The sequence below is a fragment of the Corythoichthys intestinalis genome, chromosome 1, assembly GCF_030265065.1.
Source record: "Corythoichthys intestinalis isolate RoL2023-P3 chromosome 1, ASM3026506v1, whole genome shotgun sequence".
NCBI lineage: Eukaryota > Metazoa > Chordata > Actinopteri > Syngnathiformes > Syngnathidae > Corythoichthys > Corythoichthys intestinalis.
This window is the reverse complement of record NC_080395.1, coordinates 24030597-24046879: the sequence shown is the minus strand read 5'-3', so window position 1 is coordinate 24046879 and position 16283 is coordinate 24030597. Positions and strand designations below refer to the sequence as shown.

The 16283-nt window shown below is 37.2% G+C and overlaps 1 protein-coding gene across 2 annotated transcripts in view; it reads left to right on the top strand.

The window, feature by feature from the left end:
• The first annotated feature begins 864 nt into the window (after window positions 1-864).
• The window catches only part of LOC130912808 (granule associated Rac and RHOG effector protein 1-like), a 55280-nt gene continuing 39861 nt past the window's right edge, over window positions 865-16283 (top strand). Inside the window, exon 1 of one of the 2 annotated variants that reach the window (XM_057830869.1) lies at window positions 865-929. The gene's annotated coding sequence lies outside the window, so the exon portion shown is untranslated. The other variant, XM_057830878.1, reaches the window with a different exon arrangement.

Sequence of the window (16283 nt, the reverse complement as noted above, 5' to 3'; positions counted from 1 at the left end):
CACTTGAGTAAAAGAAGGCTAAGGATAAAAGAAGAAATACTGGTTCAACTTCTTTATAAGTCAAATAGCGCAAACTGAAATGTTGTAATTTGAAAAAAAAAAAAAAAAAAAAATACTGTCAATTATACTGCATATTACTGCATTATTATTATTATTACTATTTACAATTTTAATAAACATTAATTTATTGTTATCACATTATGTCAATTAATTCTATAGTTGACATGCTTGTGTCATGTTTTCATCAGTGTTTAAAAAGTGAATACAAATCTGTCGGAAGCAAAAATTGAAAAAATGTCAATACAATAAATATACAGCTGATGTTTGGAAAATATACTTTGACACTGTAATGAATTACACATTTCAATGATAATGTTAGCGTGAATTTGTATCTGTTATATTATATACAAATGGATATTAGTACACTGTGTTTTTTTTCTTTCCATATCAATCGCAACTTCAAGTTGTTGAGCTGTATTCAGGTCAGGTGATAAATGTTTACTTAGTAATTGAATTTGTGGACCAGCGCACCCCCTAGCGGGTGTTTATTTAAAAAAAGTACAATCAATGTTCTGCAACGACCTTGATCCAACGTTAGAGGGCGAGAAAGGCTCAATCTTAGTGGAGAACGTTTCATTAAATTTTTAATTCCTCATACGAGCCTGTTATATTGCTCTACCCAAATTTGAAAATGTTATTTTTTTATCAATTTGCACCCAGTGATAGCTCTTAGCCAAATGTTTATTACCAGCCGGACTTCTGTATTATATATTGAAAGTAAATAGAAAAATTTTACAGACAGGAATATTCACCGGCTACGCTTTTATTATTGAAACGCAGACCGGAAATGTCGTCGTTTATTACGTCTGACTTGATTAACTCGTCACAGACAGGAGATTCGCTGTCAAAGAGGGTGGATGCCTGAGCTGGTAAGCGATACGTCTTTTCTCTTTACTTCTTTCCAATTTTCCCTTTGTATTTATCACAGACACCCCTTTTGTAACGCAACGAGATGACGTTTGTGGATGTTTATTGCGTTTTTATCGCTCGCGATTCTATAAGGCTTTTCAGTCGTGTCGCAGAGAGGCTAAGCTAACGTTAGCCCCGCGTAGCTATGTCGCTGAATCCACAGAGTACACATGAAACATCCGTGCGCCCATTATCGGACGCATACCACATCCTTATTTCCAGCCATCGCAATTGACGATTGAAGTCCACTTGGATCTTGTTACAGGTTTATGGTGAGCCATAATATTCTAAAACACTCAATTTTGAACATATGTCCTCGATATCTGATCGAAACCACCCACTTTGGGCTAAACATGGGAGGAGCGATCTCGTGTGCTGGTTATTTTTATTTTTCCACGCCATCAAACTTTGCTTCGGCTGACCTCCTCGTCGTGACAACTGTTTGCTTTGCATGTAGAATTAAGGAAAAAGTGTTTCTAATGCACAAATTGTATTACTGTACATAGCTGCAGGGTTAGTATTATTATTGATAGCCGAGAAATGTGTGCTCCCGCTGCCTGGAGTTTCGGTGAAACCGGCCAGATTGCTGCCAAATTGTGAGCTCATATGTTTTCAAACAATTGTCCGATACAAAGTGGACAGAAGTTCTCTATTCTTTACTGTCGTGATCCATTAATCTCATTCACTGTCATGACGACGATAGACGTCAAATCCATTTTGAATGGAAGAGCAATTTTCTTTAACATAATATCATAAAAGAGTGATGCTAAGATCGACAATTTGTCTGTGCAATATCATAACATGATGGAGACTTATTTGTAACTGAATTGGAATAAAATATTTGGAGAAGGCGAATTGTATTTGTTGATGGTATTTTTCCACATAACAGAACATTTTTGGCTTTTAGCCCATTGATAACTAAGGCAAATTAAAGAAATAGACATCAAACAGCAGTGTGGGTCTGCAAGTACATGAAAATAATAAAAATGAAAATAAACAAAATATAGATAATTTAATTGAATTTTTAAAAAATTAATTTTTAATAATTAAAAAATAATAATAATTTGAAAAATCCCCCGTGACCCTCGTGAGGAAAGGTGGCTCAGGGAATCAATAATTAGAAAAAGACCAAACTAAAAAGTAATAGAAGAAAATAGAAAATTAATTAAAAATGAAAAAAAAAAAAACATTCCTACAATAAAGGTGCAAATATTATTTGGAAAAAAACCCCCAAAAACTAGGAAATATTATGAAAAACCTCGCAATATTAAACAAGTTAATTTGAATACAGGCTGACCCCAAAAAATCTGGATAGGTATAATTTCTTCTTTTTTTTTTGTCGGAATAAAAACACTTTAGCTATAATTTAGTGCTGCAGCGATTAATCGATTAACTCGAGTATTCGATTATAAAAAATTTAAAAAAAACACTCGAATTAAATTTTTTTACTTTTGAGTATTTGTTTGATTAAAGTGGCGTTGTAATGGTTTATTTTGAAAGTGTTTGCATTTAGTTTTATTGATTAGGGTGGATACACTGCCTGGTCTGCCTATTTTCACATACCTGAATCCAACTGCTCCCTGTTAAGACCAACGTAAACTGATTTTTTGTTTGAGCAAATGTTTTTTTAATGCATTCATGATTTAGTTTATAGGTATATTTAGAAGTTTTTTTTGTGGGAATATGTGTCTGAACCATTTGTTAAGAGCGTTGTAAATATAACTTTTGTATTTTATAGCATTTAAGCTAGCGGACTTTTTCTATGTAAGTTAGCCCATTGTTCTTTTGTTGTACACAGGTCCTCTTTTTTTTTTTTTTTTTTTTTTTTTTAATTTCTACCGTTTGAGGCTCAGCTCAGGTATTTCAATTTTTCATGTTCCTTATCCGATTACTCGATTATTCGGACCAACTAGTCCATCGATTAAACGACTACTAAAATATTCGATAGCTGCAGCCCTATTATAATTACTGTATTTTATGATTTTCTGAAAATCATATCAATAGCTGGTTTTAGCTGCAGTATCTTCTTATTCAGAAAAAAAAATCAATAAATTACTTTTTTTGGGTCGCCTTATAATCCTTAAAAATGTTATTTCTTTCCCCCAAAAAATATTCAAAAAGATTTGGGGGTAATGCAGTTGCATTATTAACGAAAAATAAAACAGTTACCGTGTTATGACATTAAAACGTCAATATTCGGGGAGGAAAAACTGTCCTAATTTTAAAACATTAATATTCCTACATGTAAATTTATGTAGGTGAGCATAAACATGTTCAGAAGGTTATTAGAATGGTAATTATTAATAGTGTTAATAATCTGCTTCATTGTAATTTCGCTCATTCGATTTTTCTGTGTTCATTGAAAAGTGCTTGTACAACTGCAGTTTTTAATTTCTTTTTCAACCCCTAGAATGTTGGCCTTGATTTACTTTTATATTTTTGGTTCACTGCAATTTATGTATATCTTGAACAGATGGAAAAAAGATGATGGAATTTTGCCAATTATTTCATTTAATGATGAGGAAAAACATATGGGCAAATTGGCAGACACAAAAACAACAAGCTATTTCATTCATTATGTAGTTTCTAAATTAATCGTCAGATTAATCGGTTAGCGTCATTGTACCTCCATGCAAATATTGGAATGTTCATCAGTCATATTATGATGTAACATAACTTGGACGGACATCCATCACACAAAAAGTTTTGTTTTGACTCCACTGGCATGCACCAACATTCATTTTTATTAATTCCGCCTTGAAGAGAGCCATTCACTCTTGTCCTTTTGTCAGTTTTTGCTGGCTTGGCACAGCCTCCCCATTAAAAAACGCCTCGCCTCGCTCACTCAGCCCACTTGTTGACATCTGCCACAGCTGTGTCACTGTGGAAATACGTGCTTTGCTCCGCAAAATTCCTGTCTCTCCTTCAGCCTATTCTCTTCCCAACCGACGGGCTGATTCAGCGCCGCATCCGTGCGCACTGAGGTCACAACCAGTCACGAGCTCATTGTTGCCGCTGTACTATGTCATGTGTTGTACACCTGAGTGATGTCGGCTTCCCGGGCAACCCTCTCTCCCGCTGCGCGTTATTCGCAGCGACATGGCCCGACAGGCGGGGCTGGGGGAAGGGTCTCTTTGCCCCCGGGGCCATGATATTATTAGAGCCAAGGAATTCCAGCATTTGCAGCCGATCTCAGTTTACACAGTCCAATTGAGGCTGTCGTTTTCACGGATGTCCTGCCTTTTGTTGTTGCTTTATGTTGGATGAGTTTGCTGTGCTACAAAGTGTAGAGGCAAGAAGAAAAAAACACAGATTTGATTGAAAAAGGGGGGAAAAGTTGAAAAATTACGGCTATTCTAGTGGAAAAAAAGCACATTATTATGAGTTGTGCTGCAACGATTACTTGATGAAATCGAGTAATTCAATTAGAAAAAAGCTTTTAATTCAATTTTGCTGCTTCAGTGATTCGTTTAATTGGAGAGTGACATTGTAATGGTTTGTTTTGAAAGTGTTGCATTTAGGTTATTGATTTGGTATGTACACTGCCCACTGGTGGCAACAGTGAATATGACATAATTCATCTACAATGGCTGAATCCACCTGCTCCCTGTTAAGGCCAACATTAGGCTAAGTTTTTGTTTAAGCTAATATGTTTGTTTATGCATTTGGAATTTAGTTTAGAGGCATAATTAGACTTCTTTGTGGGAATCTGTGTTTGGTTGATTTGTTAAGAGAAATGTAAAAAAAAATCAAATCAAATAAAATAAAAAAAGTTACCGTAGCATTTCATAGAATTTAAGCTAGCAGACTTGTGCTATGCAACTGTAATAATAAAATTACAAATCAATTTAACTAGTTATTTAAACTCATTTTTTTTCTTTTGTTGTACTTAAAGCCTCATTTATTTTTTTTATACCATTTAATGCTAAGCTCAGGTATTTTATTTTTACATTAATTTCTTTTTAAATGGATTTATTGCTCTTGTGAAATGAAAGTGCAATTCTGTATTATGTGAAGAAACACTCAGGTACTTTATTTTGTATTTGCACATTATGCTCTTTTGAAAGTGCGATCTTGGCTCACATGGATATGGAAATAAATTTTATTGCAAGCATACACACTTATTTATTTGTTTTACATCTCCTAAAATTATTTTCCAATGCATTAAATGTTAGTTATCCGATTACTCGATTAATCGAACTACCGGTAATTCATCGATAAATATATCGATCACTTAAATAATCTGCAGCCCTAATTATGAGTATATTTTTTCAGAGATTAAAAAGTATGCTTTAAAAGACAAAAATTAGTGCAATTGTAAGGCGATACATTTTTGGATTGTTTGCATTATTACAAGAAAGAAGATATTTTTTTTTATTTAACATATAAGTACAGTGGGGCAAATAAGTATTTAGTCAACCACTAATTGTGCAAGTTCTCCCACTTGAAAATATTAGAGAGGCCTGTAATTGTCAACATGGGTAAACCTCAACATGAGAGACAGAATGTGAAAAAAAAAAACAGAAAATCACATTGTTTGATTTTTAAAGAATTTATTCACCATGCAAATCATGGTGGAAAACAAGTATTTGGTCAATACCAAAAGTTTATCTCAATACTTTGTTATGTACCCTTTGTTGGCAATAACGGAGGCCAAACGTTTTCTGTAACTCTTCACAAGCTTTTCACACACTGTTGCTGGTATTTTGGCCCATTCCTTCATGCAGATCTCCTCTAGAACAGTGATGTTTTGGGGCTGTCGTTGGGCAACACGGACTTTCAACTCCCTCCACAGATTTTCTATGGGGTTGAGATCTGGAGACTGGCTAGGTCACTCCAGGACCTTGAAACGCTTCTTACGAAGCCACTCCTTTGTTGTGCTGGCTGTGAGTTTGGGATCATTGTCATGCTGAAAGACCCAGCCACGTCTCATCTTCAATGCCCTTGCTGATGGAAGGGGATTTTCACTATAAATCTCTCGATACATGGCCCCATTCATTCTTTCCTTTACACAGATCAGTCGTCCTGGTCCCTTTGCAGAAAAACAGCCACTAAGCATGATGTTTCCACCCCCATGCTTTACAGTCGGTATGGTATTCTTCGGATGCAATTCAGTATTCTTTCTCCTCCAAACACGAGAACCTTTGTTTCTACCAAAAAGTTCTATTTTAGTTTCATCTGACCATAACACATTATCCCAGTCCTCTTCTGGATCGCACAAATGCTCTAGCGAACCTCAGACGGGCCTGGACGTGTACTGGCTTCAGCAGGGGGACACATCTGGCAGTGCAGGATTTGAGTTCCTGGCAGCACATTGTGTTACTGATAGTAGCCTTTGTTACTGTGGTCCCAGCTCTCTGTAGGTCATTCACTAGGTCCCCTCGTGTAGTTCTGGGATTTTTGCTCACTGTTCTTGTTATCATTTCGACGCCACGGGGTGAGATCTTGCATGGAGCCACAGATCGAGGGTCTTGGTCTTGTATGTCTTCCATTTTCTAATAATTGCTCCCACAGTTTATTTCTTTACACCAAGCGTTTTACCTATAGACCCCAATCACCAACGTCACACAATCATGTGATCGCTGTATTGTGCCGCCATATTGTCCGTCATTGTGTGTCGAATTGTCAATGATCGTAGGTTCTAAAGGTGGATTCCCTTGCAAATTATGGAAGCGCCGGTGCTTTCAGACGCTGTAAACTCATTGGATGAGTTGGATAAAAGCCGTTATTTGGAAAAGCTTCGGTCGATCCAGTCGCCAGATATTTGATGCCCAAACAGATGTTTCCTCCCGTCCGGTCCCTTCCCGTGCGTCAGAGCTCGTCCTGAGACCACAAAATTTCCAATCATACTCCAGTTTATGTCTCGATGAGGAGTCGGGTACCCAAAATCGGCACCGGCCAGACTATAAACCGACATTTGGTCAGCTGAGCGTCACCGTTGTCACAATTGTAAAATGAAACTTGATCAACAACGGGCCGGTGCGTGCCGAAAAATAGCTGCCCCAGGTGAAATGTCCCCCCTGACGGGAGCGCTTATTTTTAACGCTTTATTGACGTGAAAACAAATGCTTTCACGGACGCATTACAGTAATGGATTTACGACTGTAAGATCAGTTTTAAATAATTAAATTACACAAAATATTAGTACTGTATTTTAGTAACAAATCGTGGACTGGGCCACATAACCATCTTTGAACAGGTGTGTTAGTCTACAGGTTTATCCCAATGACAATCACACAGGTATGACATTTATTAGTTCAAGCAGAGTAAAATAATACATATTCACGTACAAAAAAGTAATTTCCGTGTGGGCGCTCCTGTCAGGGGGGACATTTCACGCAGGGTGGCTATTTTTCGGCACAACAACTGTTGTTGCGCTCACCTTCTTGCTGCGCGACCGTGGCGACGAGCTTCGTAGTCTCTGTCTGATTATGTCTGCGATCGTTTTGGCATCATATTGATGTTTTCGCCGCTGTCTAATGGCTGTCGACAAAAACGCATCATGGAACGAGATAAACAAACTGTGCTGCTTTCGAGATTTGCCCTTTTAACAATGGGCACACAGCAACTATTAAAATGACCGTTTATCTTCTCTGTTACTGCAACCAACTGCCACACATGCCTTCATCATTTTGATTAATCAATGTTAACGATTGTCAGGAAGGTTTTTGGGTCGTTTACTAGGGGGTGATTCTTTAGACAAGCAAAAAAACACGCAGTAATACGAGGAATGTACGTAGCGCTAATATGTAAACACGATGAGCTGACGGACAATATGGCGGCACCAGTCAGGGGGGCGGAGTTGTGACATCATGTGATTCGGGTCTATTGCAGATTCAGTCTTCCCAGCCTGGTGCAGGTCTACAATTTTGTCTCTGGTGTCCTTCGACAGCTCTTTAGTCTTGGTCATAGTGGAGTTTAGAGTGTGACTGACTGAGGTTGTGGACAGGTGTCTTTTATACCGATAATGAGTTAGAACAGGTGCCATTAATACAGTTAACGAGTGGAGCCTTGTTAGACCTCGTTAGAAGAAGTTAGACCTCTTTGACACCCAGAAATCTTGCTTGTTTGTAGGTGACCAAATACTTATTTTCCACTCTAGTTTGGAAATAAATTCTTTAAAAATCAAACAATGTGATTTTCTCTTTTTTTTCTCCACATTCTGTGTGTCATGGTTGAGGTTTACCCATGTTGACAATTACAGGCCTCTCTAATCTTTTCAAGTAGGGGAACTTGCACAATTCGTGGTTCACTAAATACTTATTTGCCCAACTGTATATACTACATATATTATATAGTAATAAGGGAAAAGAGGGATGGGTTGTAAAGGTTTTTTTTGATAATTTGCAATTTAAGACAAAGGCCATATATTTCAAGGAAAGTCAAAATGTATCAAATCAAATGACATTGTGCATCATGATAAGGTGACATCTGCCATTTTATTGTCAGAGTATAACTTAATTTCATACTCAGTTGGTTTATTCCTAATGCAATATTTTAAGTATTTTTGTAATAGAACAACTTTATTTTATCAGGCAATGTCAGACAGCAGCAAGTCACGATATTGTGCATTGTGACAAGACATCAACCATTTTATTGTTGATAATGACTATCTACTTTGTTGTTCTTGTAAAAAAAAATTCTTTCTGATGACTTCATTTTTTCAGGCAAAGTCAGACAGCAGCAAAGCACAAGAAACCGTGCATTGTGACAAAGTGACGCGACAAGCATTTTATTGTTATAGTTAATAACTCGATATGATACTTAGTGGTCAGTGTTTATTATTATTTTGTATTGCAATAGTACCGTACTAATTCATTCTCCCCCAAAATTTAACTTATTTCATTTATTAACTCATTGGATGCCATTGGCCACCAGTCAAATTGGATTGGACGCCTGTCACCGTCAATGGGATTCAAACATGATCTATCAATGCCAGCCATCCCAGTTGAAATGGATTTGACGTCTGTCACTATCAATTGCAATGAATGAATTAAGAATTGAAAAAATATATATTATAATTGTAATTCTGAAACTATTCTTGCCCTTAATCTTCACTTGTAAACTGAAGTTTGCCTTGCAATATTAAACTTGCCAGTCACGTAAGTTGACCCTAATAAATGAAAACGGGAAACATCTTTTCTTCTTGCCTTTCCAAGCAGAGGTCTGCATTCGAAGTAGAGAGCGATGTGATATGTTGTCTGACGGAACTTGAACTGCAGTTGGAAAAGCCCAACTCCGACTACAATGTTTTTATGCCATTTTGGACTTCATTTTTCCATCAGGAGCCTTTTTTTGTTCCCAACGCACAGGGTTTGAACTCTTTTTGTTGTTCCAGTAAGGAATTTTGCCTTTTGTCCTGACTTTGCTTGCACAACTCTCAAACCTCAAGCTTAGGGAAGCATTTTCATACCTTCATGAATGGGACCGACGTTGGGAGCCTTTCATGCCCGCTTGCTTTCGTTGAAACCCAACATAGGGATTCACTAGACATGCTCCATTGTGTGCATCTATTCTGGATAGGATATCGCAGATAATTCTGTTTGCTCTCGACGCAGTGCTGACAGGCAGGTGCGCTTTGTCCAGAGGCTTTCGCAGATCAGAGCCGATGAGACTTTTATTTGTCGGCACTCGTGGCCTTTTAGCAGTCCTACTATTGTCCCTATGTGTCCCTTTACAACAACAAAAAACGCGGTTTTCTCAACATGCACACCAGCTTTTGTGGTTCAACATATCATAGGTGGAACCTCAAACGCCTGACCAGTTTCGGTGATTGATCAACAGTATCTTTTCACTGTGAGGCTTCATAGACAGGTCTAAAGGAAGTAGCCACTGAGCACAAATGTCAAACTCAAGGCCTAGGGGCCAGATCTAGCCCGCCACATTATTTTGTGTGGCCCGCCAAAGTAAATAAAATGCAATGACTTAATGTTTCTCGTGACAGAAATAAGAAAATATTTACTGTTTTTTTTGTTTTTTGGAAAAAAAATGGATAAACATTTTTAAACCATTGAAAATAAAGACATTCAGGTATCCTTTTTTGTTTTGTTTTTAGTTTAAAACAAAATATGAATCTGATCTGTTTAACTATTTTCAACCTATTTTTATTTAAAAAGTGTAAATCAAGAAAAATAAATAAATACAAAAGGGATCTTTGCTGTCTTTTTTCTTTCTCCATTTTTTTGTTGTTTTAGTTAAAAAAACAAAATAGCGTTCATTCACAACTTCGTTCATCTTCTGTACCGCGTAACCTAACAAGGGTTACAGGGGTGCTGGAGCAGAAAATGGAATAAAATATTTAGTAGGGCTGTCAAACGATTAAAATTTTTAATCGAGTTAATTACAGCTTAAAAATTAATTAATCGTAATTAATTGCAATTCAAACCATCTATAAAATATGCCATATTTTTCTGTAAATTATTTTTGGAATGGAAAGATAAGACACAAGATGGATATATACATTCAACATACGGTACATAAGTACTGTATTTGTTTATTATAACAATAAATCAACAAGATGGCATTAAGATTATTAACATTCTGTTAAAGCGATCCATGGATAGAAAGACTTGTCGTTCTTAAAAGATAAATGTTAGTACAAGTTATAGAAATTTTATATTAAAACCCCTCTTATTGTTTTCGTTTTAATAAAATTTGTAAAATATTCAATCAGAAAATAAACTAGTAGCCCGCCATTATTGATGTCAATAATTACACAATGCTCATGGGTGCTGAAGCCCATAAAATAGGTCGCACCCAAGCGCCAGCAGAGGGCGACAAAACTCCAAAAAACACAAGTAACAAGTGGACATTGCACTGTGCTGTCATTTTAATCTGTTTGAGCGGGGCATGTGTGTTACTTGCGTCAAATATTTTAACGGGATTAATTTAAAGAATTAATTACCGCCCGTTAACACCTGTTAATTTTGACAGCTCTAATATTTAGGTTTTTTTCCGTTTTTTAAATTTAAAAACAAAAATCTTAAAACTACATAAGATAATATTTCCAGGCATTTTGCCCTTACTTAAAAAAAAAAAAAATCAGTATAATATTAAAATATTTAATATAATAAAATAATATTAAAATACGTATCAAATTTAATGTCTAAATAATAAAAAAAAGGAAATTAAATATATTTTATTGAGAAGCTTAAAAAAAATGCATTTTGCATCGTTTGTTGTCAGTGTCTTAAAATTATGATGACTCGACCATCAAAATAATTGTCTATTCTTTTGATAATTTATTAGTTGTCAATTGAGTAACCTATTTGGAAGACAATGCCCTTCTGAAGGAACTCATAACTACGATGTATTCCATATTGAAACATCGACTGTTAAAAAATTGAATTTAAGAGCGTTATGAATATATACGGGCGGGCACATTAATGTGGCGGCAGAGGTGTCGCTGACCTGTGTGTGGCTCTTGTTAAAGTGGCTCGTGTGCTATTTTTATTGGAGCCATAAGCTCCTTACAGTGGCTACTCTGACATTACAGGTTAGCCTAATATTATCCCGCCCCGTCAGCATCTTCACTGATACCCGGCTATTAACGTTGACAGCGTTTCCCTTTGTCGCTTTCAATGCACTTTTAGCAAAAATGGTGAAGATTTATTTGTTCATTTTAATTTTTTTTTTTACTGCGATATGGGTAACAAAAAATTACAGACAACCTATAAACCTGACGCTAGCACCTCGGTTATTCCGGAGGTAACCTGACACTGAATACAGACGGTCTATTGTTGCACAAGTTAAATTGTAGCGAAGCCTTTATTTATACTTGGACAAGTCACACAACTGCATGTTTTTTTATTTTTTTTCCAAGTGCTGGAATGCAAAGACCCAGGCCCACTACAATACAGTCCTTGTGTTCTCTGGGCCAGAGGAGCCCAGCTCCTGTCGCACAGTTGTTCATGGCACTTGTCCTGGCCTTTTGGACTGACCACCTAAAACCTCAATCTGCCCTGTGGAATTCCGGACAAAAGACAGACGCAAGTTGCTCCTTTTAAAATTTTGTGTAATCTTGAGTCATTTAACTATTACATGTTAAAAATCTTTTACAATAAAATGGTATCAAACTAATACAACAGATTTAAATAAATAAATACATTTGGCTGGATACATCATGTCCTGTGGCATATTTAAAAAAAAAAAAAAAAAAAAGGATTTTTATTAAACAATATTCACATGAAAAAACAGTCATCATTTTAGCGATACCTGATTAGCATCTTGAACAGGTGTCTTTCTCAGAGAAATATTTTGATACGATCACCTATGAAATGCACTCAACAGTTCCATTGGGGCGTGTAATTTTAGCCTAATGCTTACAATTACTTTTTTTACGTTAGCAACACTGAGTTGGCACCCGGCCATATCAACTTAAACTGCTTATTACTGACGTAATGTTAGTGGTTCATTATGACAGGTTTTTTTACCAATTAAAAAAAGCCTCAAAACTCTTGTGAAGTCTCATCCCATGATATTTTATTGAGGGAAGATTGATGTCCAGAACCTGTTGTAATCATGTGATTGTGTACAGTCATGTGAAAAAATTGGGACACCCCATGAAATACTCAGTTCTTTATTAAGAAATGTTCACATATCAATGTCTGATCTTGTTTTTCTTCATCTCTGGAAAAGAAAGGGAATTAATTACAGGTAAGCAACAAAAATTAACATTGTTTTACTCATTAAACCAAATATATATATAAAAAAATGCATATTCTAACTGAGGAAAAAGTTAGGACACCTTACCACCTAATAGCTAGTGTTAGCCCCATTGGCTGAAATAACTTCAGTGAGACGCTTTTTGTACCCATCTACCAGTCTTTGACATCTGTCTGAAGAAAGATTTGCCCCACTCCTCAACGCAGAATACTTTCAGCTGTGAGGTGTTGAGGGGTTTCTTGCATGTACAGCACGTTTCAAGTCATTCTACAGCATCCCAATGGGATTAAGAGCTGGGCTTTCCTGGACTCTGCATTTCTTCCTTTTCAGCCAGTCCTTGGTGGATTTACTGATATGTTTTGGGTCATTGTCATGTTGCAGGTTCCAGTTTCGCTTCAGCTTTAATTTTTTCACGGATGATCTCACATGTTCCTCAAGTAACCTTTGAAACACGATAGAATTGATGGTGGATTCTATGATGGTGAGCTGGCCAGGTCCTGCTGTAACAAAGCATCCCCAACCCATGACACTTCCACCTCCATGCTTCACAGTTTGTATGAGGTTCCCTTTTCTGGAATGCTGTATTGGGTTTACGCCAAACTTGTCCTCTGTTCTGGTGTCCAAATAATTATTAAAATCATAATAAAAATAATAATATTTTATATTCATCCGTCCAAAGAACATTATTCCAGAAGTCCTGGTCTTTGTCTACATTCACTCTAGCAAACTACAGTCAGGCTTTCCTTTTCTTCTCGGAGAACAAAGTTTTCCTCCTTCCACACCTCCCATGAAGGTTAAACTTTGGTCTCTTTCTGATTGTAGAGGCATGCACTTTCACATCAACAGTAGCAAAAACCTGCGTTTTTGGATACTTCTTTTAGCATCTTGCGCTCTGCTCTCGGAGTGAACTTGCTTGGACGGCCAGACCTGGGCATGTTGGCAGTTGTTTTAAATGTCCTTCACTTGTAGGCTATTTTTCGGACAGTGGAATGGCTATCTAATCTTTTGAAATCCCTTACCAGACTCATAAGCGTCTACAATCTTCTATCTGAAGGTCTCAGACAGCTCCTTTGATCTCACCATGGTGTTTTCTCTCACTTCAACAGTCAGGGGCACACCAAAATGAGGCAAGCCTCCTTCAAAACACAGGTCAATGATGTTCTTATCATGCGTACCTGATGTGACACACTTGTGTGTGATTTTAGCCATTTTAAGTGGGATTGAATGTGGGGGTGTCCCAATTTATTCCTCAACAGAAATTTCTTTTATTTAAAATGACATTTTATAGAAAGTTATAAAATACCTTTTTTTCAGTTTTAATTGTGTAGTTCTATTACTTATCTCTCAAGATTGTTAAAATTTATATTAAATATCCATACAACCAAATATGTTAGAAAACACACAGTAGGGTGTCCTAATTTTTTCACATGAATGTATGCCATACCCTGTGACATACGTAATCGTGTGACGTATGTTTTTTCGAAGGTCAGCTGTTTCAGTTTTTCGAATTACTAGAGGTGACTGAAACGTAGCCAGTGCCTCATAAAACGGCATTTAGCCATAAATCTCAGTGTTATCAAATTTGACTTTAATTAAGCTACTCGATTTTGACTGGTTCAATCAGACTCCATTATCTCAAAATGTGCACCGTCACTTTGTTTGTCAAAGTAACACTTGAGGAGTTGACCTCTTGAGGTGACAGCTTTTGCTGTTTTTTCCTCTTATTTTCATGTGCTAGATCTGATCAACATGATCAGAAATCGGGCTTATTTTTCAGAGGGTTTGAATCGGGTGAAAGGGATCGGGTTTTTAATTAAAGAAAAAATATGTATATATATTTACTTTTTAAGGGCCAAAAAGTAACAAACTAATCCAGAAATATAATAGCACTGCCAAAAGAAACAAAAATATACCGGTACATGTTTTACACGCCGCAACACTCCCGGAAATGGTGTAAGTACTGTAAATAGTACAGTACTGTAAGATGCTTGAAACTTTTGTTCAAATAATGAAAATAAAAAAATTTTCTGTATCAGATCGGTACTCTGTATCGGCATCACAAAATCAGGTGACTTGGACTTGGTTGCAAAAATATGCTAAATCTTTACATTTTTACCACACCAAATGAGACAAAGGCCTGAGACATAAGCTCAGTAATGTAGCTGTTATGTAGAGTGACATGGGAAGTGTTGCTGCTTTTCCTGACCTACTCCTTCCTTTTGAAGCTGCATTAAGCTTAAAGTTGAGTGGGGAAATAGCATTCCTGTGCTTCATTGGCAACAGATGTAAGGGAGAACCCTTTCCCCCCTTTGAGCCCAACCTTTCGTAGCGTCTAAAATCAGTGCGGCATGCAGCTGTTTTTTTTTTTTTGTTTTGCCCACAGAAGCTGAAATAGACTTCACGAGTGAGCTAATACTCTTGTGGCGGGAGCGTCGCCGTATTCGCCGCTGCAGATGGATAAGATGCTGTCAGCATGCATCACAGCTGCCACATTTGGCCAATATTAAAAGGACAAATGTGGTTCCTAATGTAGCTGCTGCAGAAACCTCCAAAAATTGGCTTTTTCACCCTAGGGAGGGTGAGCCAAGTGTGAGTGGATAAAAACAAAAGGCAAATGACTCAACAAACTGCTGTGAGTGTGCCTGCATCTGGTCACTACTGGTTGAGACTGTAAAAAATGCACATCCAGACTATTAAGAGTGACAGCTAAATCATACTTAAACACAATGGCATACTTTGGCTTCAACATTTTTGTCTCTGGCGACAGGCAGCTTGCTCCAGGAAATTGAAGCCCCTTCCCATCAAAACGGAGCAGCTGACGCGAGAGGTAGAGCTAACATTAGCCCCCGAGGGCCCCCTGTAGTTGCGCTGGCTCTGTATCCTTGATACTCAAGCGGACGCATCACTACGTATTTTGTTTGGGAGCGATCTCCAATAGTGTGGGCCTACATGAGGATGGGTACGAGGGTGGTACTGAGATACCAATGGATCTCTCTTGGAATAACCACTATCCGGATTGTCAGTACACTCAACCATTTATAGGGCACTCATTTCCCTCATTGGCTGCCATTGATGGCGCTAGACATCCAATCCATTTGAAGTGGGAGGGTTGGTTTACATGGACTGGATGTCTACTAGTGGTAAACTTATTTGAAGAGTTTGACTGGGAGGGTGGCAGCGATCATTCGCTACAAACTGATTTAAAACCACAATGTTTGACGTTGCCGCTGCACTGCAGGTGATTTACTAACGAATTATTGCTTAGATTAGCTAATTTTGTGTTGAACAATCGACACACTCCAAAATCTTAACCAACATCTCAGCGCAAGAGCGTGAACCTACAACCAACCTCTATATAGAATTTCCAACGCTTGACAGTAAAATACAAATGAAGTCAAGCAGCCTATGAAATGAACTGTGTTCTTCCTATTGTACTTACCGTAATTTCCCGAATATAAGGCGCACCCATGTATAATGCGCGCCCCAAATTTACTTGTAAAATCTAGGGAAAATTATTGTACCCGTTTATATAACGCACACCTTAATTTTAGCACCAATAAATAGAAGAATACAAGAGAAAATTATTGTACCCGTTTATATAACGCGCACCCTAATTTTAGCACCAATAAATAGAAGAATAAAAGAAAACA